The following is a 25,581-nucleotide window of genomic DNA, read 5'->3' as shown; positions in this document are numbered from 1 at the left end:
TACAGGTTAAATGCCTGAGTTTTACCACCCAGAGTAGGTGCATCCCTCCCCCATTAATTTACTTTAAATGACTTTCACTTCCTATTTAAAAGGACAATTTCATCCTTGTTAGGGTTTTCTCAAATGCAGAACAGTAACCTTGCTGTGTCTGTTTTACTGTCACCAACTATTAGTGTAGGGAGGTACAGGTTGAAAAGGTTGAAGGCTGTATGGTCTTTATTGTTGTTCTTCTCTCAGCCTGAGTTGGAAGTCCTGATTGCTGAAACAATTTTTCATATCTGTATATGATGAACTTGTTATTGTTATTTAGGTTTGTGCCCTCTCTCATGCTGTACAGGTAGAAGTGCTGAGTCAGTACAAGGAACCCAATGAATCCTCATTTGATCAGTTCATTTTCACTAGGCCAGAATCACATTCTGCCTTTAAGAGTTTAACTCTACCATTTTGATAGAAAATCATTGTATTTTACCACTCTCCAATGAAAATAGATATTTCTCATGCAGTTTTATTTTCTCCATCAGACTTTTCACTCATGGCATTAAAGCAGACAAATGACACGGTTTGGTTTTGAATGGCAGCTAGAGTCACGAGCAAGCATGTAATATAATTTACAGACCGGTGAGCAAATTTATAGCTCATGGGATAAAAGGGACAGGAGCAACATGGATACAAAATTGGTTGAGTGACAGGAAACAGAGAGCAGTGGTTAATGGATGTTCTTTGTGCTGGAGGATGGTTTGTAGTGGAGTTCCCCAGGATTCAGTGTTGGGACCCTTGCTCTTCCTGATATATATTAATGATCTAGACCTTGGTACACAGGGCACAATTTCAAAATTTGTGGATGATATGAAACTTGGAACAACTGTAAACTGTGAGGAGGATAGTGTAGAGCTTCAAAAGGACATAAACAAGTTGGTGGAATGGGCGGACAAGTGCCAGATGAAGTTCAATGCGGAGAAATGTGAAGTTATTCATTTTGGGAGGAAGAACATGGAGAGACAATATAAAATAAAGGGTACAATTCTAAAGGGGGTGCAGGAGCAGAGGGACATGGGGGTATATGTGCATAAATCATTGAAGATGTCAGGACAGATTGAGAGTGTAGTTAATAAAGCATACAGTATCCTGGGCTTTGATAATAGGGCCATAGAGTACAAGAACAAGGAGGTTATGTTAAACTTGTATAAGACACTAGTTCCGCCTCAGCTGGAGTTTTACATCCAGTTCTGGGTGCCGCACTTTAGGAAATATGTGAAGGCATTGGAGAGAGTACAGAAAAGATTCATGAGAATGATTTGATGAGGAACTTCAGTTATGAAGACAGATTGGAGAAGTTGGGCTTCTAACAGCTTCCAACCTCATAGTCCCACAACCCTGGACAGCCCGCTTCTACCTCCTTCCCAAAATCCACAAACGAGACTGTCCCGGCAGACCCATTGTGTCAGCCTGCTCCTGCCCCACTGAACTTATTTCTTCCTATCTAGACTCTATCTTTTCTCCGCTGGTCCAGTCTCTTCCCACCTACATCCGTGACTCTTCTGACGCCCTACGTCATTTTGACAATTTCCAGTTTCCTGGTCCCAACCGCCTCCTCTTCACTATGGACGTCCAATCGCCCTACACCTCCATTCCCCACCAGGATGGTTTGAGGGCTCTCCGCTTCTTCCTGGAACAGAGGCCCAACCAGTCCCCATCCACCACCACCCTCCTCCGCCTGGCTGAACTTGTTCTCACATTGAACAACTTCTCCTTCAACTCCACGCACTTCCTTCAAGTAAAAGGTGTCGCCATGGGTACTCGCATGGGTCCTAGTTATGCCTGTCTTTTTGTGGAATATGTCGAGCATTCTTTGTTCCAGTCCTACTCAGGCCCCCTCCCCCAACTCTTTTTCCGGTACATTGATGACTGTATCTGTGCCGTTTCTTGCTCCCAAACTGGAAAACTTTATCAACTTTGCTTCCAATTTCCACCCTTCTCTCACCTTTACATGGTCCATCTCTGACACTTCCCTTCCCTTCCTCGACTTCTCTGTCTCCATCTCTGGGGATAGGTTGTCTACTAATATCCATTATAAGCCCCCCGACTACCACAGCTACCTCGACTACACTTCTTCACACACTACCTCCTGTAAGGACTCCATTTCATTCTCCCAGTTTCTCCGACTCCGACACATCTGCTCTGATGATGCTACCTTCCATGACAGTGCTTCTGATATGACCTCCTTTTTCCTCAACCGAGGATTTCCCCCCACTGTGGTTGACAGGGCCCTCAACCGTGTCCGACCCATTTCCCGCACCTCTACCCTCACCCCTTCCCCTCCCTCCCAGAACCGTGACAGGGGTCCCCTTGTCCTCACTTTTCACCCCATCAGCCTCCATATCCAAAGGATCATCCTCCGCCATTTCCGCCACCTCCAGCGTGATGCCACTACCAGTCGCATCTTCCCCTCCCTTCCCCTGTCAGCATTCCGAAGGGATCGTTCCCTCCGCGACACCCTGGTCCACTCCTCCATTACCCCCACCACCTCGTCCCCATCCCATGGCACCTTCCCCTGCAATCGCAGGAGATGTAATACCTGCCCATTTACCTCCTCTCTCCTCACTATCCCAGGGCCCAAACACTCCTTTCAGGTGAAGCAGCGATTTACTTGTACTTCTTTCAATGTAGTATACTGTATTTGCTGCTCACAGTGTGGTCTCCTCTACATTGGGGAGACCAAGCGCAGACTGGGTGGCCGCTTTGCGGAACATCTCCGCTCAGTCCGCAAGCAGGACCCTGAGCTTCCGGTTGCTTGCCATTTCAACACTCCCCCCTGCTCTCATGCTCACATCTCTGTCCTGGGATTTCTGCAGTGTTCCAGTGAACATCAACGCAAGCTCGAGGAACAGCACCTCATTTACCGATTAGGCACACGACAGCCTGCTGGACTGAACATTGAGTTCAATAATTTCAGAGTATGACAGCCCCCCATTTTACTTTCATTTTTAGTTATTTTTTTCTTACTTTTTTTTTTACATTCCTTTTTACATTTTTTACAATCTTTTTTTTTTGCATTTATTTCATTTCATCTTAGTTTGTTCAGTTTGCTTACCCATTGTTTTTTTTCAGGTTTGCACTTGCTGCTGTTCAATATTCAGTGTATTCACACCTAATCTGTACTAATGCTTTGTCTTTCAACACACCATTAACATATTGTTTGCCTTTGCTCCGTGACCTTTTGGTCAGCTATGTGGCCTGGTCCAATCTACACCTTCTCCTTTGTTATCTCTTGCCCCACCCCCACCTCACTTGCTTATAACCTGTGACTTTTCTAATATTTGTCAGTTCCGAAGAAGGGTCACTGACCCGAAACGTTAACTCTGCTTCTCTTTCCACAGATGCTGCCAGACCTGCTGAGTGGTTCCAGCATTTCTTGTTTTTATTTCAGATTTCCAGCATCCGCAGTATTTTGCTTTTATATTATTGGAGAAGTTGGGACTGTTTTCCTTGGAGAAGAGAAGGCTGAAAGCAGATTTGAGAGATATTCAAAATCATGAGGGGTCTGGACAAAGTGGATTGGGAAAAATGGTTCCCACTCGTGAAAGGATCAAGAATGAAAAGGCACAGATTTAAAGTGATTGGCAAAAGAAGCAAAAGCGACATGAGGAAAAACTTCTTCACACAGCGAGTGGTTAGGATCTGGAATGCATTGCCTGAGAGTGTGGTGGAGGCAGGTTCAATCGAGGCATTCAAAAGGAATTAGACTGCGATATGAAAAGGAAGAGCAGGGTTACAGGGAGAAGGCGGGAGAATGGCATTAGGTGTCCCAGCATTTCAGAAGTGGAAATAGGTGTGGAAACTGTTATCAAGCCATGGGAAGATGGGGTGACTGAAAGCATGACCAAATTGATGGCTGATATGAATGCTTTTAAAGAATGAAAGTGAAGTAGTGAGATGTTGGAGTTTAGGGAGAGGGTCCAAGAGAGTAAAGTCAAGATGGCTAAAGCTTCTTCCACTAATGATGAAGTAAGGAAGTGGTGGGGGCAGCAGGACAGAATCGAATGACAAAAGAATATGGGAGGGAATATAAGGCTGGAAGGGGTTACAGGGATAGGATGGAGATTTGAAGATGAAAATGAGGGTTTCACATTTTAGTACAGTTGAGACTGGGGAGCCCATGTAGGTCATCAAGGAAGGGGATGATTGGTAAGCAGGATTCAGTTTAGTAAGTTGAAGTTTATGGAGAGTGAAGGACAGGAAGCTGGCAAGTAAAGTGAATCACTTTAGGTTCAAATAGTTCGTTCTATTTGATGAGGTGAGACATAATCAGCCATTGTATACGTATACGCTTTTGTGGGAAAACGCAGTGCAAGCAGGCACTTTGTTGCCAATTCAGATAGTACTGCTTTTATTTGTTTTTTACACTTGCTTACACTTTCCAGAGTAAACTCGTCAAATTGTGTGCTGAAAATTAGCTCCAGCATTATGTAAACCCCAATCTTGGGAAAGTTTCACACTGGGACCAATTCCGAGCCAGTACAATCTTAAATGGTTGCAGTACTTACTGCCAAATTCATTTCAATCTCCCACTGCATCTGCTCTTTTCCACAGATATAAGTGGAAATTAGTTAGTTTGTTTGGGCATATGAACACAGTAGATGACAGCATTTGATGTTGGAAACATTATGCACTGTGTACAAGCTTCTTAAGGCTGAGTTTGGAAAAGTTCTTAAATGGTTGAATTGAATAACCTGAGAACATTAACTAAGCCTCAATCTAAAACTAATCTGACATCTCCAGCATGATTGGGTTGGGTTTGTGTTGGACAGAGCTTTACGCTCTGCCTGATTTTATTCTCTATTGGCTTTAATGGACAGTAGAATTGGGTGGAGTGTAAATGGGACACCCACCCCATTCCTGCCTCATTGCGGCCAGGGGGTCAGGTTTAAATTGGGGCTAAGATTGTTTACTTACTGGCAATGATGTGCTCAATTCCCAGGGAGGAATGTCTTGTGAAACATTTGGGGCTAAACTTTATCCAGCCAACAGGAGCAGGATTGGAGGATAAGGGGGCCAAAAAATTGGGAGGAGATGCGCTCGCTCGGAAACCTGATATCATGACACCAGTTCTGGATTTTGTCAGCAGCAGGAAAGGTTGAAGGCGACTTTGGATTACTACGCCGCAGGACTGCAATTTGAATTGTTGAGCAGGTCCTTACTATGTATTTGCATGGACCTCACTCCAATTTTATGAATGGTGTTAAATTTAATCAATGGTGCATGGAGATCTCGTGCCTTCTGATCCCCACTTGGTTAAAGGTGGCAGTACCAAGGTGAGGCCTCAGTGCTGTCCATGAAAAGTAGCCATTGGGGTTTTGGGGGGTGCGGGAGACGCTGGATTAATGCAGGAAGGGTAACAGGGGGTGCAGCAACAATTGCCTGACAGCAGTGTCGGCCTCAAAGCATGGGTGGATGCAGAGGGGTTGTAGCCCTCATGGCAGGTGTGTGTCCACTTCCCGGGAAGCAGCCATGCGTCTACATCCTACAACATTCGCAGGTGCCACTCCTTTTCCGGCCCTCTGCTTGCCTTCAAGGATGGATTCTCGTGGACAAAAGATACCCACTGAAGACATGGCAACTGACGCCTGTGTGAACCCTTGCACTGCAACAGAGGAAAGGTACAACACTTGCAACAGCTCCACACAAGCAACCATCAAGCAGGCCATCGGGCTGCTGAAGATGAAATTCTGGTGCCCGGAGGCCTGCAATATGCCCCAGTGAGGTTCTCGCGTTTCATGTTTGTCTGCTGTGCTCGGCACAATCTTGCACTGCAGAGGGGGGAGGCCTTGCATCAAGAGGACATCATTGAATGCTACTCCTCATCTGATGAGGAGGATGCTGAGCAGGCAGCGTGAGATGATGAAACCATTGAGAGATGCGCAAGGGAAGCTTGGGACAATGACCTACATACCTGATTCTGCCACCATGATGCCCGTTCCAAGCGAACACAATAAATACTGAAATGAGAACAGAAAGTGTCAGAAATACTCAACAGCTCTGGCAACATCTGTGTAGAGACAACAGAGTTAATGTTTCTGGTCTGTGACCTGTCATCAGAACTGTCGTCACTATACTGACCTCACTATATTCTGTGTGTCACCTCTTTACTATCAAAATTTCTGTGCCTTGCACTCAGGCTCACCAGGTGCATGCATAGAGCTGAGAAGATGGCCACATGTGCTTTCATGTGCTTCGACGAAGTGCTCCCTCTGCGCTGACAGTTGAGGTGAAGGCAGGCTGCTGAATGTGCTGCCCCATGGCCTGGGATGACTTTAGCGGGCAACCTTAGGCTTCCTGAAGCCTGGAGGGCCCAGCTGGCCATGGAATTCCTGCACAGGTGCAGGAGCCACCTCAGTCGTCGCACTACTGGAGCTGGGGTCACTGTTAGATGGGCTGAGGAGCCACTGTCCACACTTGGCGTGCCCTGAGTGGAGACCCCAGATGTGGAGATCAGCCTGTCCTCCTCCCTTTCAAGGCTCAGTTGAACCTCCCTGCTGACCATACAAGGTCAAAGACTTGGAGAAGACTCCAGGTACCTTGTCCTGCTTTCGCCTTACCACTGTTGCATTGAGCTCATGGCCAAGATGTTGGTGTGCAGGTCTGCACACATCCCTGGGATCTGACCCTCCAGAGGGTCGCCAAGCTCTCGATGGATGAAGCCATGTGCTTACATGCCTGAGACACGGCAGCAGTTATGGTATGGATGGACTCCTCCATCATCCGTGTATGACTGTGCATTGCCTCTGGCTCAGCATGGGGCAGGCCTCCCAGTCCTCCGACTATCAATGGCCTCACCTATCACAGCCTCTGTCAGATGCTCGTGTGGTGCTCTCATCCACGTGTGACCCTGAATCTAAACCCGAGTGCATAACCACCGATGTAGCAGTATATGCACAGATGGAGGGTGCAGGGGAACAGTGTGATAGTGGGGGCACATGAACACAAACCTCTTCACTCTTTTGGGTGGACAGTCCAGTCTCTCTGTCTGCTTTGGAACAGTTGACCTGAGAGCCTGTTAGTTCCAGAGCCTCCTCCTCTGTTGGGGTCAGTTCCCTTGAGCTGTGGGCGGTTTCCTCCTATGAGCAGAAAGAGAGACATTGTTAGTCTTCCCATGGAGACCAGCAGGACACTTGTTCTGGTGCCATCCTTTGGCCACTGATGGGGGCTCCCGAATGCCTCCTCCTCATGTCCACTCTAAAGCACGTGTGAGGAGCAAGCTAGGACAGATGTCCGACTGTCTTGGAGATGCAGCCATGCCTCTGACATGATCTTCTGTTGCCTCAGCCCTTTTCCATCCCCTTTGCTGCCACTCCCTGACCATGTCACTCGCCCTCCTGTGACATGCAAGCCCCGATAACGAGATAGGTATGGAGGACTCACCTTGGAGGAGCGAAGGAGCTCATTGATCCTCTTGTGGCACTGGGCCCAGTTCCAGAGGGTGTCCCCACTGTTGCTGACCTCCTCTGCGATCTCCATCCAGGTTTACTTGGTCACGGCGCAGGGTCTATTCCTGCTGTCCCTTGGGAAGAGGAGCTCCCACCTTTCCCTTACCGCCTGGAGGAGAATCTGCAGGGAGGCATTGGTAAACCATGGCAGCACACGGTTTCCTCTGCCTGTCGTGGTCCCCCTTGGCTCCCAGTCAGCTCCTGGCCTTTATTTTTTATTTATTTTATTATTTCGAGATACAGCACTGAAACAGGCCCTTCGGCCCACCAAGTCTGTGCCGACCAAGAACCACCCATTTATACTAACCCTACAGTAATCCCATATTCCCTACCACCTACCTACACTAGGGGCAATTTACAATGACAAATTTACCTATCACCTGCCAGTCTTTGGCGGTGGGAGGAAACCAGAGCACCTGGCGAAAACCCACGCAGTCACAGGGAGAACTTGCAAACTCCGCACAGGCAGTACCCAGAATTGAACCCGGGTCCCTGGAGCTGTGAGGCTGCGGTGCTAACCACTGCGCCACTGTGCTGCCTTATGATGCCTTGGTCAGTAGTACAGCAGCACAGGGTCTCCTGCTAGGGTGGTCAGTAGCACAGCAGCACAGGGTCTCCTGCAGGGGTGGTCAGCAGCACAACAGTACATGAGCTACAGTCAGCAACACAGCAGCACAAAGGCAAGCCAGCATCAAACTCAACAAACGAAGACGCAGTTCAAGCAGAGATGGCAGCGTTCTAAATATGACGCCAGCACCTGTGTTCTTCTCAGCTGACGACGCCATTGGCATCTCGTTGCCCACCACCATCCTCCACTGGGACAGAGCCTGTGCCCCCTGTATTCAAATGAGCTGGTGTATTTGCTGTCGGCCGGCTGCACAAGCGACGTGTAACAATGCCACCCCCATCTGCTGCCTCCGCCAGGACCCACGATGGGCTGATAAAATTCAGTCTCGGAGTTCAACTTCTTTCCAAGAATCTTTCGTAAGATATATTTTCTTGCTGCTTAACTTTTGCTTGAGTGTATTTCAGGTAAATTAAGGCTTTCTCTATCTGATGAAAATGTCGCTGGATGTTATGAATCGCAGTGATGATTTTGATTCCTTTTGGGTTGTCCACAGCATTATAACAACTAGACGTTTCATATGTAAAATGCATTGTCCATTTTGTAATCAGCTCACTGCATAGTTTTCAATACAGTAACACTATGCTATTGTGATATTTGAACCCATTCAATGAGGACTTTATCAATTATTCACAGTCATGTGGTCACCCTCAATCAGAGTGACCTTTAGTAATGCCAGTCCACCATAATCATCATCAGAACATCCAGTAAACCATAGCTGGAAAGTCCCTCAGTGTGTACTAGTCTGATTAAAAATGTCTGTGTTCACCAGCACTGGCTTATATGTAAATTGTTCAGTGAATAAAACAACATCACTTTTAGAAAAAACTCTCAATTTTTATTTTAAACTTGGCAGATACTAAAACTAAATTAACATGCCACAACACTGAATTCTGTATATTCTGTATTCAAAAGGGAATTAGACTGTTATACGAAAAGGAAAACTGTGTAGGGTTATGAGGAGAAGGCAGGAGAGTGGCATTAGGTGAATTACTCATTCGGAGAGCCAGTGCAGACATGAAGGGCCAAATGACCCCTTCTGTGCTGCAACAATTCTGTGATTCTGAAACTTCAGGTAATAAGACATGTAGAAGGAAAGTTTAACCAAATCTTGTATTGTCTCAGTCATACAATATTGGAGATCAAAAGCTGTCACAGAAATATACATAAAATGATAAGATTCTTAATTGAGTGAAGAAACAGAGATTTAAGGATACCGATACCCAGACCATAAGTGGAAAAAGGCATGGAACACACCATTAGGATTCTGGATTGTATAGATTGGGGCAGTAAATGTCAACACAATGAAAAGATATGAAAAGACATTGGTTAGTCCCACTATAGAAAGGCTATCAGGACCTAGGAAAAGGTTAAAGAGTTCAGTTTGGGATGATAACAGTAGATGACAAGGTGAATTTATGACAAAAGACATTAAAAATATCTAGGGCTATCCTCACTGCAACAGAGAAGTTGAAATGAGGGATGGGGGAATCTAATAGAAACATTCAAAATTGAGAAAGGGCTTAAATACCAAGGGTACATAAACTCAGAATTAGCTCTGGAAACACAAAGGATAAGATTAGAAGGATTTTTTTTCATTCAATGCGCTATTAGAATATGAAATGCAGTACCACAGGTCAATCACCACAGTTAATAAGGAATTAGGTAAAACACATGAAAAGCAAAAGTATTAAACTGTGCAAGGAAAGAGCAGATGAATGAGATTACAGAAGCAAATCTAATGGGGAAAGTAAAGCAAATGGCCTCCTTCCATACTAGAATTTCTATGATACCATGATTTCTTCAATTAACTAGAACTTCTACGATTACTACTAATTCTACTATTCCGACAATTACTACTGCAATTGTTATCTAGAATTTAATTATTACTACCTCTATCGCTGACACCATCAGTTTCTAAAGTGCCTCTAACAACTGTTAACAAATGTTAATATTGCCAGCTCCGGTTCCACTTAGTCTTATTTTAAGATAATCTCAAACTGATTAGTATTAACAATTAAAAAAAATTAATCTGGCTCAGTGCCATAGAATGATAATAGTCCAGGTGCATTCTTCAAATTAGATTTGCAGCTGGCTCTGTTAGTGAACTTGCAATGTAAGACAAATTTTATTTTCAGAATGTGTGGTAAGATTATTCTACACTGTGGAAGTTATTTTAGGTGCTTTGAAACCTAAGCTACAAGACATAAACTTCTCCAAGAGAATGATATGAATAATGTTGTGAGCAAACTTAAAGAGTCATACGCTAAAAACTTGGATATTGAATAGAATTGATGATTAGAGTTGTAGTGAAGCAACATAGTTAATGGTCTTCCTAAGTTTTGTGGATCATTGAAACATAGAATATAACAGCAAAGGGAACAAACATTTGACCACTAAAATTTGTACTGATATTTTTTTCCACAAGAGGCAACTACTTTAATCTCATGTGACATCTTTCATTTCACTCTAACACAGTGGGCACTCTCTGGGGAGGGAGTATGATAAGGGCAATCAGGTAAATTTAGGAAAGGGTAGAACATTATTTCCCTACAGAGTGTCACCAGAATTAAAAATACATATTTTGAACTTGCAAGAGAAGGCACCATGGTTGTCTATAATGTTAGGGTCCATTTATGTTTTCCCACACAGTGGGCTGGATTTTGTTGAGCTCCTGGCATCGGGCTCCGTGGCAGGGGGGAGAGGAAGATTGGAGCAGCAGCGGCCCACCACGGAGCCCAACGCCAGGAATGTGGGGGTCTGATCTTCCCGGCGGGACCCGGACTTCAATATTTAAATCACCTATTTAAATACAAAGAACAAAGAACTCCGCACAGGCAGTACCTAGAATTGAACCCGGGTCAAAGAACAACAAAGAACAAAGAACAGTACAGCACAGGAACAGGCCATTCGGCCCTCCAAGCCTACGCCGATCTTGATGCCTGCCGAAACTAACACCTTTGCACTTCCGGGGCCCATATCCCTCTATTCCCTTCCTATTCATATATTTGTCAAGATGTCTCTTAAACGTCGCTATCGTATCTGCTTCCACCACCTCCCCTGGCAGTAAGTTCCAGGCACTCACCATCCTCTGTGTAAAAAACTTGCTTCGCACATCCCCTCTAAACTTTGCCCCTCGCACCTTAAACCTATGTCCCCTAGTAACTGACTCTTCCACCCTGGGAAAAAGCTACTGACTATCCACTCTGTCCATGCCACTCATAACTTTGTAAGTCTCTATCATGTCGCCCCTCCACCTCCGTCGTTCCAGTGAAAACAATCCGAATTTTTCCAACCTCTCCTCATAGCTAATGCCCTCCAGACTAGGCAACATCCTGGTAAACCTCCTCTGTACCCTCTCCAAAGCCTCCACGTCCTTCTGGTAGTGTGGCGACCAGAATTGCATGCAATATTCTAAGTGTGGCCTAACTAAGGTTCTGTACAGCTGCAACATGACTTGCCAATTGTTATACTCTATGCCCCGACTGATGAAGGCAAGCATGCCGTATGCCTTCTTGACTACCTTATCCACCTGCGTTGCCACTTTCAGTGACCTGTGGACCTGTACGCCCAGATCTCTCTGCCTGTCAATACTCCTAAGGGTTCTGCCATTTACTGTATACCTCCCACCTGCATTAGACCTTCCAAAATGCATTCCCTCACATTTGTCCGGATTAAGCTCCATCTGCCATTTCTCATTCCAAGTCTCCAACCGATCTATATCCTGCTGTATCCTCTGACAATCCTCATCACTATCCGTAACTCCACCAACCTTGTGTCGTCCGCAAACTTATTAATCAGACCAGCTACATTTTCCTCCAAATCATTTATATATACTGCAAAGAGCAAAGGTCCCAGCACTGATCCCTGCGGAACAGCACTAGTCACATCCCTCCATTCAGAAAAACACCCATCCACTGCTACCCTCTGTCTTCTATGACCAAGCCAGTTCTGTATCCATCTTGCCAGCTCACCTCTGATCCCATGTGACTTCATCTTTTGCACCAGTCTGCCATGCGGGACCTTGTCAAAGGCTTTACTAAAGTCCATATAGACAACATCCGCCGCCCTTCCCTCATCAATTATCTTCGTCACTTCCTCAAAAAACTCAATCAAATTAGTAAGACACGACCTCCCCTTCACAAAACCATGCTGTCTCTTGCTAATAAATACATTTACATGGAAGCCGCAGCGATCATACCGGCAGTTTCTGATCTCCCGAGCGATGTGCGGCACTCCCACGCCTTCACTTTCCTGTCTGGGGAAAGCGAGTGCCACTGAGCTGGGGAAGGGGAGAACTCTGCATTTGTAGTGATGTGGTGGTGGGGGGGTTGTGGGGAAGGGGTCAAATCTGCATTTTCAGTGTAGTGGGACGGGGGAAGTGTTGAACTCTGCACTTAGGTCAGCTGGGGGAGTGTAAAAGGGGTCAACTCTGTACTTGGTGCAGTTGAGATGGAAAAGGGGTAATCAGGGCTTTTCTGGTGTAGTTGGGGCGGGGTGGGTCAAACTTTATTTTTTTTTTGCAGTTGAGGGGGGACGGGGTCAACTTTCATCTGTCAATGCAGGCCTGGCAGCCCTTTAAAAATGGTGCCAGTGGCTGCGCAGAAACAGGCGACACCATTGATGGCATAGCTGAGGTCGCTCCCACCACGAGACTGGTGAGGGGCAGCCACCTGCATATTATAATGAACTGCCGTGCACTAGATTGCGGCGGCATGACGGCGTGCAGCCTGCACATGCGGGCCGCCATTTAGTTCGCCCGCCGTCACTCCCGTTGGTGGGAAAATAAAATCCAGCCCAGTTGGGGGCAATTTAACCCTTCAAGACAGTACCAAACAGGCAATATCGGATCAACTGGCCAGTGTAAACCTCTGCCAATTTTCATTTCCATTGACTTCAATAGGAACAGGAGAAGGGTAGACAGATGGCCAATGCAATATTGCCCATTTTACAATATTGCAAAAAGTGACAATTGCCTCCTATGGTTGAACTTTCAACTTGTCATTTAGATGTGAAACCGATCTGGCAAATCAGCCATCCTTTATATAAATCAACCCAATTTTCAAATCCATTTTAATGAATGGAAATGAAAATTGAACAGTTTCTATAAAGATGGCCAATCCACAGCATCACTTTTACACCCAGGAGGCAATTTAAAAATGTAGCTCAGCATCTAATTCTGGCATCATGACAGAGCTTCGAGCAAAATAATACCTCTTGAAACCTGGCTGTTCACTTCATCTGAAACATATATGGTCAAAGCGAAGGAAGTAAGGACTTGAGCTAGATCCCTCTTTAGTTCACAGTTTTTGTTTTGCCTTATTTATCACAGCTCTCCAGAATGACCTTTACTCCCACGTTTGCTAAATCTGAAACTTTGGAGTTGGACCCAAACAAATACATTACTGAAAAAAAAGGTGCTGGACAAAAATACACAGCATGACCGCTTCAAATACAAACACAGGAGAGGAATTTTCCTTTGTAAAATTAATGTTTTACTAGCAAAGGAGCACTAATTATGGATATTCACCATTTTCCCATATTTTCACATCATAATTTATTACAGACAATAATTATAAGCCATCCAGTCCTAACATTGATTCAACTCTTTTGTTATCTCATTGTTGTGAATTCATCCTTGCTTTGTTAATGGCTTAGAAGCGGTAAAATATGGAGACTAGTATCTGACTCCAAATCAGATCAATGGACATAAGCTGTTACAGCAAAGTATTTGCATATATATATGTTCCTTGGCCTCCTTATCTCGAGAGACAATGGGTAAGCGCCTGGAGGTGGTCAGTGGTGTGTGGAGCAGCGCCTGGAGTGGCTATAAAGGCCAATTCTAGAGTGACAGGCTCTTCCACAGGTGCTGCAGAAAAATTTGGTTGTCGGGGCTGTTACACAGTTGCACCGTTGGACCTATATATATAGATAGATAGATAGATAGATATTGGATTCTCCAATAGAATACCAATAATGTCTGTCAATTGAAATACTTGCTTAAGAACTGAATTTTGTTCTTCTCCTGACGACGGGTTTCGTGGCGGGGGGTGGCGGGGGTCGGAGAATCAGAGCGGCAGCAGCCAATGCCGGGATTTCCGGTCCATTTCTCTCAGGGGCGGGATAGGCCGATGACGGCCTTCCCGCCTGGAGACCAAATAAGGGCCTCCTCCCGCCGCCGCTGGGATCTTAATAGCAGCAGGGACGGGGGGTGGGGAGTGGGCGTCCACCGCATGGGGAGAATGCCTTGGAAAATGAGGCACTCTCCCTGTTGGCTTGGGGGGGGTGGTGGGGGGAGGTCCCTCCTTTGTGGGAAATCTGTGGCCCACGCAGGACCGCCATCAGGAGCAAATGTACCCCATAGGACACCTCTCCCTCGAACACCCTCATCCCCCGCCCCCCCACACCCCTCACTGGAGCCTTCTGGACTGGCCCCGTCGACCCCGCTTCACTTACCTGAGGTCTGGGGTTCCAGCGCTGGGCCTGGGTCCGAGGCCTCAGCAGTACCAGCTTTGGCCACCGCTCCCCGTGGCGCTGCTGATACTGCTGACCTGCTGGCCCTGCGATTGGCCAGCAGCTCCTGGGGGCAGGATCCTCATCCCTGTTAAATATTTAAAGGGACAGCGTTCCCATCTCCTTAAACATTGACCCCAAAAGACCAGAGGAGAAAAAAATGTAGAAGCGGGGTTCACCCAACTTTTCGGCCTGATGCCAAGAACCCTGCCTCCTGCATAAAATTCAGCTCTAAATGTGTCCAAAAAAGGGGTCCCATACAACGTTACCAAAAATGGTGATGAATCAAGAAATCAGTGCCCATATTTGGCAATTATAATGAAATATGAACCTCAATATAAAACAGGGAATACTGAGAAAGGTTAAAGTCTGCCTGTTCTAGGAGCACTATTCAAAGTAGAGCTTAGAGATCCTGTGTGTTTTCGTGCACATTTCTCCCTTAACTATCACCATCAAAAACAGGTTAATTAGTCAGTCATTATGTCTACTTTGTGGAATCTTTATGAGCGAAATGGCTATTTTGCTTATCTATAATGCAAAGTCAAGAAACTTCAAAGGACTTACCTTCCTGTTCTGGGACTGAGGTTATTGGAATGCTCAGGTGTAAAGATCACAGGAAAATTGGGCAGGGAGAATACATACTCCTAATGGAGGCCCTGTTCCATTTTCTAGCTGTTCAAATTAATGATGGAAAATTGGACAGGCTCCCCATTTGGTTTTCCTGTATTCATTGCCTGCAAACAATGCAACAGTGCCAGGAGCAGGAACAGGAAAATATGCCCTGAAACACTGAAAGTACAATTTTTTCTGTCTGCCTTTCTTACTTCTCAGGTCTAATGGTTAGCAAAAAAAGCAAACAGAGGAAATACACTCTCTCCCTCTCCCCCATCTTATGAATACCTTTAAAGAGTGGTATGTAAGAGGCTAAAGGCATAGTCATAGGCAAATGAAGACCAGCTAATTGTTGTTGAATAGAAATGGCATTGATTTGTTGCACAAGTGTGAAGTGAAACCACACTATCAATTCCTTGAATTCTAGCTAGTTATATTTCATCCCCCATGTAAAGAATAAGTACGTATAATGAGGACAAAAATAATTTGGGAAGCTAAATTTATGAGGAGAGGCTTATGATATGGGGCTCCTAAAATTGCAACAGAAAAGAGGTGATTTAATAGATCATAAATTAAAATCATAGAAAGTTTAAGACACAGAAAGAGGCCACTTGGTCCATCGTGTCTGTGCTGGCCAAAAAATGTTCCACCTATTCTAATCCCACCTTCCAGCATTTGGTCTGTAGCCTTGCAGATTACGGCACTTGAGGTGCATATCCAAACTCCTTTTGTATGAGTTGTGAGTTTCTGCCTCAAACTACACTTTCAGGCAGTGACTTCCAGATCCACACCACCCTCTGGGTGAAAAAACATTTCCTCTAATTTTTCTACCAATCACTTTAAATCTATGCCCCCACATCACTGACCTCTCTGCTAAGATGAATAGGCCCTTCGCCTCCACTCTATCCAGGCCCCTCAAAAGTTTGTACATTTCAATCAGATCTCCCCTCAGCCTTCTCTGTTCCAAAGAGAAAAACCCCAGCCTATCCAATCATCCCTCATGGCTGCATTTTCCCAGTCCTGGCAACATCCTCGTAAATCTCCTCTGTACCCTCTCGAGTGCAATTACATCCTTTCTGTAATGAGGTAACCAGAACTGCACACACTAATCAAGTTGTGGCCTAACCAATGAGTTATACAGTTCCAGCATAATCTCCCTGCTCTTATATTCTATACCTCGGCTAATAAAGGAAAGGATTCCATATGCCTTCTTAACCACCTTATCGACCTGTCCTGCTACCTTCAGGGATCTATGAACATTCACTCCAAGGTGCCTCACTTCTTCTATACTTTTCAGTATTTTCCCATTAATCGTGTATTCCTTTGCCTTGTTTGACCTCCCCAAAAACATCACCTCACATTTCTCTGAGTTGAATTCCATTTGCGACTTTTCTGCCCATCTGATCAGACTATCAATATCTTCCTGCAGCCTACAACGATCCTCCTCACTATCTACCACACGGCCAATCTTTGTATCATCTGCAAACTTCTTGATCATGCCCCCTACATTTACATCCAAATCATTAATATATACCACAAAAAGCAGGGGACCCAGTACTGAGCCTTGCGGAACGCCACTGGACACAGCCCTCCTGTTGCAAAAACACCCGTCAATAATTACCCTTTGTTTCCTGCCACTGAGCCAATTCTGTATCCACCTTGCTGCATTTCCCTGGATCCCATGGGATTTTATTTTTTTAACCAGTCTGCCATGTGGAACCTAGCCAAAAGACTTGCTAAAATTCATGTAGACCACATCAACTGCATTATCCTCATCTATTTTCCTTGTTATTTCCTCAAAACATTCAATCACGTTGGTCAAACAAGATCTTCCCTGAACAAATCCATGCTGACTATCCATGACTATCCTGTGCCTTTCTAAATGACAGTTTATCCTGTCTCTCAGAATAGATTCCAATAATTTGCCACTACTGAGGTTAGACTGACTGGCCTGTAATTATTTGGTCTATCCCTCGTTCCCTTTTTAAACAGAGGTACAACGCTAGTAGGTCTCCAATCCTCCGGCACCACACCTGTATCCAGTGAGGACTGGAAAATGATGGTCAGACCTTCCGCTATTTCCTCTCTTACTTCTTTTAACAGCCTGGGGTACATTTCATCTGGCCCTGGTGATTTATCGACTTTCAAGGATGCTAATCCCATTAATACTTCCTCTCTCCCTATATTTATCACATCCAAAACTTCACACCCCCTTCCTTAACTACAATATCTGCATTGTCCCCCTCTTTTGTGAAGACAGGCACAAAATATTCATTAAGAACAATACTAACATCTTTCACCCCTGCACATAGGTTACCTTTTTGGTCTTTTATCAGCCCTATTCTCTCCTTAGTTATCCTCTTACTCTCAATGTATTGATAAAATATCTTTGGGTTCATCTTGATTTTGCTTGCCAATATTCTTTCATGCCCTTTCTTTGTTTTCCTAATTTCCTTTTTGATTTCACCCCTCCATGTTCTATACTTTTCTTGGCTTTCTGTAGTATTGAGTTCTCGATATCAAACATTAACTTTCCTTTTCTGCCATATCTTACCTTGTAGGCTCCTTGACATCCATGGGGCTCTAGATTTGGACGTCTCGCCCTTTTTCTTTGTCGGAACATTTTTATTCTGAACCCCTTGAATCTCCCCTTTGAATGCCTCCCACTGCTCTGACACTGATTTACCTTCAAGCAGCTGTTTTCAATCCACTTTCGCTAAATCACTCCTCAGTTTAGTAAAATTGGCCTTGCCCCAATTGAGAACTCTAACTCCTGTTCTATCTCTGTCCTTTTCCATAATTATGTTAAAACTGACTGAATTATGATCACTACCACCAAAATGTTCTCCCACTTCCATTCCTTTCACCTGTCCAGCTTCATTTCCTAAAACTAAGTCTGAAACTGCACCCTCTCTTGTTGGAGTTGCTACATAATGGCCAAAAAAGTTCTCCTAAATGCACCTCAAGAATTCTGCTCCCTCAATTCCTTTCATAGATATGTTTAGAATTCTGAGGGTTTTTAACAGGGTCAATAGAGAAAGCCAATTTCTTCTGGTTGGGGTGCCACTAACAAGAGATCAACAATTTAAAAATATCGCTAAGATAGTGAGGGAGGAGAGTAGGAGAAATTGCTTTATGCAGAGTGCTGTTGGGGCATAGAATGCTTTGCCACAAGGAATGCTTGAGGCAGAGAATATTGTACCTTACAAAAGAAAAATAAATACTTGAAACAGAGTAAGATGCAAGACTATGGGGAAAAGGCAACACATTGGGATTGATGCATTATTCCTCAAGCAAAGATCTTGTACAAGCACAATAAGTCAAATGGTCTTGTTTGCTTCTATGGTTCATGTAAATGAATATAAGATCAATTCATACAGTACAAACAGATCTCCTCTGACTATTTTTATAATAAGTCAGACAGTATGTTGTTTTATAAGGATAGAAATGTTATACCATGTGGTGAACAGTCCTTTCCCTTTAAGGCCACAAAGTTCTAATTGATATAAATACATCATTCTTGTGGTCACTTAGAGGTTAATTGCTACTGTCATAGAGTCATAGAGTTATACAGCATAGAAACAAGCCCTTCGGTCCATTGTGTCCGTGCCAGCCATCAAGCACCTATCTATTCTAATCCCATTTTGCAACCCGTAGGATTGTATGCTATGGTGATTCAAGTGCTCATCTAAATACTTCTTAAATGTTGTGAGGGTTCCTGCCTCTATCACCCCTTCTGGCAGTGTGTTCCAGATTCCAACCACCCTCTGGGTGAAAACTTTTTTCCTCAAATCCCCTCTAAACCTCCTGCCCCTTACCTCAAATCTATGCCCCCTGGTTATTGACACCTCCGCTAAGAGAAAAAGTTTCTTCCTATCTACCCATCTATGCCCCTCATAATTTTGTATACCTCAATCAGGTCCCCCCTCAACCTTCTCTGCTCTAAGGAAAACAACCCTAGCCTATCCAGTCTCTCTGCATAGCTGAAATGTTCCAGCCCAGGCAACATCCTGGTGAATCTCCTTTGCACCCTCTCCAAGGCAATCACATCCTTCCTATAGTGTGGCGACCAGAACTGTACGCAGTACTCCAGCTGTGGCCTAACTAGAATTTTATACAGCTCCATCATAACCCCCTTGCTCTTATATTCTATGCCTCGGCTAATAAAGGTAAGTATCCCATATGCCTTCCTAACCATTGTCATGATCCTGTCTTTTTTTTTCCTCTCTGGGAAATATGCGGTGTATCTTTAAGACAGCAAAGGACCAGTACTGCTTTAAGAACAAGCTGGCCTCAGGAGTTTCTGAGAAGGTGCATTCTCTTTGCCTTGGATACGGCCTTTCGGAGACTGCTATTCAAAGGGTGCATTCTCGTTTCCTTGGATACAGCCACTTGGACTGAGCATCGAGAGATACATTTGTTACAATTTAATTTTGAACTGGCTTATTGTGCAAACAGACTGTTCTAGCAGAGGAGAAGACAGACAGCTGTGTGTTAGCACCTGAAAGGAGAGCTCTCAGCCCATTTCAACTGAAGGAAGAGAATTTAGTATGTTTATCTATTATTATCTCTCAAAATTCTAAAAGGATCAAGCCAAAACAGAGATCTCTAATTATTTAAACTGAAGGAAGGGAAGTTAGACTGTGACAATCTTTTATCCCTCAAAATTCTAAAGCCAAATTGATTCATTTAAAAAGTGTTTGCAAGTCGTTAATTTTGAAATTCATCGCTGGAGATGGAAAGCATCACTTACTGCTGGAATTAGACTACGGACTGTTCTACTGTTGAAGAACCTTTTTTCCCCCATCGGATGGCTGTGAGGACTTCAAGCAACATTGGACTGCAGATTTGCAAGGTCTCTAATTTTTTCTATTTTAAATGTTGCTTATATCTTAGTAGTGTTTAAGAATTTAGTTTTTCTATTTAAACTGTTAATTTGTTGATTTAAAGACACCTAGTTTGGTTAGCCTAATTCGGGGTTAATAGATGGTACAATTTGGCTGGGTCTTTCTTTAATTTGGAAAGTTTTAAATGATATGTTAAACAATCTGTGGAGGGACAGGATTGAATTAACAGTGCGTTTCTCCCACCACAATCAGAATTGTATATTTTTATTGGGGGCTTTGACTGGAGCTGTCGGTCGTAACACCACCTTATCTACCTGTGCTGCTGCTTTCAGTGATCTATGGACAAGGACCCCCATCACGGTCCCTCTGACCCTCTGTACTTCCTAGGGTCCTACCATCCATTGTATATTCCCGTGCCTTGTTAGTCCTCCCAATATGCATTACCTCACACTTCTCAGGAATAAACTCCATTTGACACTGCTCTGCCCATCTTACCAGCCCATCTATATCGTCCTGTAATCTATTTACGACACCACCAATTTTCGTGTCATCTGCGAACTTACTGATCATACCTCCTATATTCACATCTAAATCATTAATATACATTACAAACAGCAAGGATCCCAGCACCGATCCCTGCAGTACACCACTGGTCACAGGCTTCCAATCGCAAAACCCTCAACCATCACTCTCTACCTCCTGTCACTAAGCCACTTTAGGATCCAATTTGCCAAATTGTCCTGGATCCCATGGGCTCTTAACTTCTTGACCAATCTCCCATGTGGGACCTTATCAAAAGTATGAGAAGTTCACGAGATTGGCAGGTGCTTGAAAATTTCCAGCTCCAAGTCAGAAGAAACCAGAATAAAAAAGCTGGCTTCCATTCTCTTTATCTTTAAATACTTTCTGAAACTTTAAAAAGTGACTTCTGAAGTGAAAATTCTGAAATGCGATGGACCCATACTTCTATGAAGGATAGATTCTGTAACCTATGGATGAACTAATTACTCTTTCATATCTGAAAACCTGAACGTTGTGTTGTTTGTGATGGCATTTTCTTTTTTTTTGCTTACCTGGTGAGGAGCTTAACCATCAGCTGCTGGATCAAACATTTTGGTGCACATTGCCAACAATATTCTGACCATTTTAAAATGACTGATCAAAAAATCTTATGCAAATTCCCAATCAGTCTTGGTGGGCAAAACTGTCTCCCAGGAGCGCAAAGTTATAAAATTACCCTCATGAGTTCAAGGATTTATATAGCAGTGCTCAGCAAATCCTATGGAGGAACAGACAAAATTCTGCACATATGATGCTGGACGACTAAAGCATTTATCACTGCTGAAACTGAAGCCCATAACCCAAAGGAATGTGAGAAAAGTATTACAATATTAAACGTTATATGGAATCAATGCATATTTTCAGTGACCTTACATGTGTCTATGCAAAATTTTGGGAGAACAAAATGGAATTTTAAACATATTAATTTAAAATGCATTAAATAGATGGTATAGTTTCTTGATGGCTCAGTATATGACTGTAAGATATGGTTTAATATTGAAGCATACAGGCCAAACAGGTTGAAAGTTTAACTGAGAAAAATGTTTGTGCTTCAATTGGTATCACCATTTCTGGCCTGAATTAGCTGGGTGTCACTTCATGCTCAGTCTCCACTTCTCAAAAGTATACATGAGTGGAGAATCTGTGATTGTTCCTGACCTCATGGTCAATTTGTAAAATGTTTTTATTTATTTATTCACAGGATCTTGGCATCGCTGGCAAGGCCATTAGAAATTACCAATCCTAAGCTGTGCTTGAGAAGGTGGTGAGCCACCTTTTGAACCATTGCAGTCTGTGAGATGAAGGTGCTCCCACAGTGCTGTTTGGTTAGGAGTTCCAGGATTTTGACCCAGTGACAGTGAAGGAATGGCAATATATTTTCAAGTCAGGGTGGTGTGTGACTTGAAGGGGAACTTGGTGGTAGTCCCAAATACCTATTGCTCTTATCCTTCTAAATGGTAGAGGTTTTGGACGTTTTGTCTATGAAACCTTGATGAGTGCCTCTTGTAGATCTCACACACTGCGCAATGTCACGCTGGTGGTGGAATGAATGATTGTTTAAGGTTGTGGATGGGGTGCAGATCAAGTGGCCTGCTTTGTCCTGAATGGTGTTGAGCTTCTTGAGTGTTCATAAAGCTTACTTATCCAGCCAAGTGGACAATATTCCATCATGCTCCTGACTTGTGCTTTGTAGATAGTGGACAGGCTTTGGGGAGTCAGGAGGTAAGTTACTCACTGCAGAAGTCCCAGCCTCTGATCTGCTCTTGTAGCTATAGTATTTATGTAGCTTGTCTAGTTAAATTTCTGATCAACGGTGACCCCCAAGATATTGATGGTGTGGGATTCAACAATGGTAATATCGTTGAATGTTAAGGGAGGTGGTTAGATTCTCTCTTGTTGGAGATATTCATTGCTTGGGACTTGTGTGGCCTTAATGTTACTTGTCACATAGCAGTCCAACCCTGAATGTTGTCCAGGTCTTGTTGCATGTAGGCATGGTCTGCTTCATTATCTGAGGAATTGAGAATTGAGGTGCTGTACACTATGCAATCATTAGCAAACATCCTCATTTCTGACCTTATGGTGGAGGGAAGGTCATTGATGAAGAAACTGAAAATGGTTGGGCCGTAGCATTACCCTGAAGAACTCCTGCAGTGGGTCTGAGATGATTGGCTTCCAACACCACAGCAACAATCATCTTCCTTTGTGCTAGGTATAATTCCAGTTAGTGGAGAGTTTTCACCTGACCCTATTAACTTTAGTGTTACTAGGGCTCCTTGGTGGCAAATTCAGGCAATTGTTGCCTTGATGTTGAGGGCAGTCACTCTCACCTCACCTCTGAATTTCAGCTCTTTTGTCCATGTTTGGACCAAGGCTGTCGTGAAGTCTGGAGCTGAGTTGCTCTGAAGGAACCCAAACTGAGCATTGGTAAGCAGATTATTGCTGAGTATGTGTGACTTGATAGCACTGATGATGACACCTTCCATCACTTTGCTGATGATTGAAGTAGGCTGATGGAATGGTAGTTGGCTGGATTGGATTTTTCCTGCTTTTTGTGGACAGGTCATACTTGAGTGGTTTTCCACATTGTCGAGTAAATGCCAGTGTTATAGCTGTACTGGAACAGCTTGTCTAGGGGCACAGCTAGTTCTGGAGCACAGATCTTCAGTACTACAGCCGAGATGTTGTCGGGACCCATACCTTTGCTGTATCCAGTGCACTCAACCATTTCAACTCTGGAAAATGTGGAAAATTGCCCATGTATGTCCTGTCCACAAAAAGCAGAGCAAATTCAATTCCAGCCAATTACCACCCCATCAGTCTACTCTCAATCATCAGCAAAGTAATGGAAGGTGTCATTAACAGTGCTATCAAGTTGCACCTACACAGCAATAATCTGCTCACCATTCTCAGTTTGGGTTTCCCCAGAGCCACTTGGCTTCTGACATCATTACAGCCTTGGTCCAAACATGGCTAAAAGAGCTGAATTCCAGAGGCGAGGTGAATGTGAATGCCCTTGACATCAAGGTAGCATTTGACTGAGTGTGGCATCAAAGAGCCTGAGCAAAACTGAAGTCAATGAGAATCGGGGGAAACTCTCCACTGGTTGGAGTCATGCATAGTACAAAGGAGTATGGTGGTAGTTATTTGAGGCCAATCATCTCAGAATTTGGGTAGCAGGGTCATTTGAGACCTCAGGGGGTGGTCATCACTAGTCTTTTGCAAATCACCCCAGGCCCAGGTAAGGGTCCCATGCTCATTGCCAAATCATGGCCAATGGTGGCACCAGTGAATTTTCAGTGGTGAGGGTAGAAGAGCTGGAACCTGGAGGGACAACAACTGCTTACAGGCGGAGGATCCTTCGGGAAGAGGACTTGTGTTTCTTTTAAAGCATGCATGAGAAAGGCACCAGAAAACCACCTCATGTATTTTTTCCCTCGTCATATTGCATATTTCTCCTGGAAGTCAAAAAATGGGAGGCTCTTACCAGCAACTGAAGAGGCAAGTGCAGGACTGTGAAGCATGGAGAAATGAGCATAGGATCTGCCCTTGGGCAGATCACCACTACTACATCTCAGCCTCAGGACACTGCTGCAGGAGATCCTCAGGGTACTGTCTGATGCCCAACCATCTTCAGCCACTTCATTAATGACCTTCCCTGCATCATAAGGTTAAAAGTGGAAATGTTCACTGATGATTGCACAGTGTTCAGTATTCCTTAGAGTACTTAGACAATGAAGCAGTCTGTGCCTCTTTGCAGAAAGACATGGACAACGTTCAGGCTTGGACTGATAAGTGGCAAGTAATATTCGTGCCACACAAGTGCCAGGCAATGACCATCTTCAACAAGCGAGAATCTAACCATCTCCCATTCATATTCGACATCATTACCATCGTTGAATCCCCCACTATCAACATCCTAAAGTTACCATTGACCAGAAACCTAACTGGACCAGCCATATAAAAACTGTGGCTACAAGAGCAGGTTAAAGGCTGGGAATTCTGCAGCCAGGAACTCACCTCCTGACTCTCTAAATCCTGTCCACCATCGTAAGGCACAAGTCAGGAGTATGATGGAATACTGGATGGGTGCAGCTTCAACCACACTCAGGAAGCTCAACAGGATGCAGGACAAAGCAGCCCGCTTGATCAGCATCTCATCCATCACCTTCAACATTCACTCCCTCCATAATGGTGCAGAGTGGCAGCAGTGTGTACTACCTATAAGATGCAATGCAGCAACTCACCAAGCCTTCTTCAACAGCACCTTCCAAACCTGCGACCTCTACCACCTCAAAGGACAAGGGCAGCAGAGGCATGGGAACACCACCACCTGCAAGTTCCCCTCCAAGCCACACATCATCCTGACCTGGAACTATATCGCTGTTCCTTCACAGTCGCTGGGTCAAAATCCTGGAACTCCATTCCTAACAGCAGTGTGGGTGCACCTGCACCACATTCACTCAATGGTTCAAGAATATGTCTCACCACCACCTTCTCAAGGGCATTTGAGGATGGGCAACAAATGCTAAATCTCCTTGCCAGCAATGCTCACATCACATGAAAGAATAAAACAATTGCATAAAGCGAATGAAATTGGCTTAAGACTGGCATCTGTAATGATGAGGACCTTAGGCGGGGACCAAGATCGATCTTCCACTCAGCACTTTTGGCTGAAGAGCTTTGTGAACACTTCAGACTTGTCTTTAACACTTGTGCTGGACTCTGCCATCATTAAGGATGGGCGCATTTGTTCAGCATTCTCCTCCAACTAGTTGTTTAATTGTCCACCACCATTCATGATTGGAAGTAGCAGGACTGAGGAATGTAAAGCTTTCATCTGATCCATTGGTTGTGGGATCGCTTAGCTCTATCTATAGCATGCTGTTTCCGCTGCTTAGCATGCATGTAGTCCTGTGTTTTAGCTTCACCAGGTTGG

The sequence above is a fragment of the Heterodontus francisci genome, chromosome 7 (assembly GCF_036365525.1).
Source record: "Heterodontus francisci isolate sHetFra1 chromosome 7, sHetFra1.hap1, whole genome shotgun sequence".
Classification (NCBI taxonomy): Eukaryota; Metazoa; Chordata; class Chondrichthyes; order Heterodontiformes; family Heterodontidae; genus Heterodontus; species Heterodontus francisci.
Note: the sequence above shows the minus strand (reverse complement) of the source record.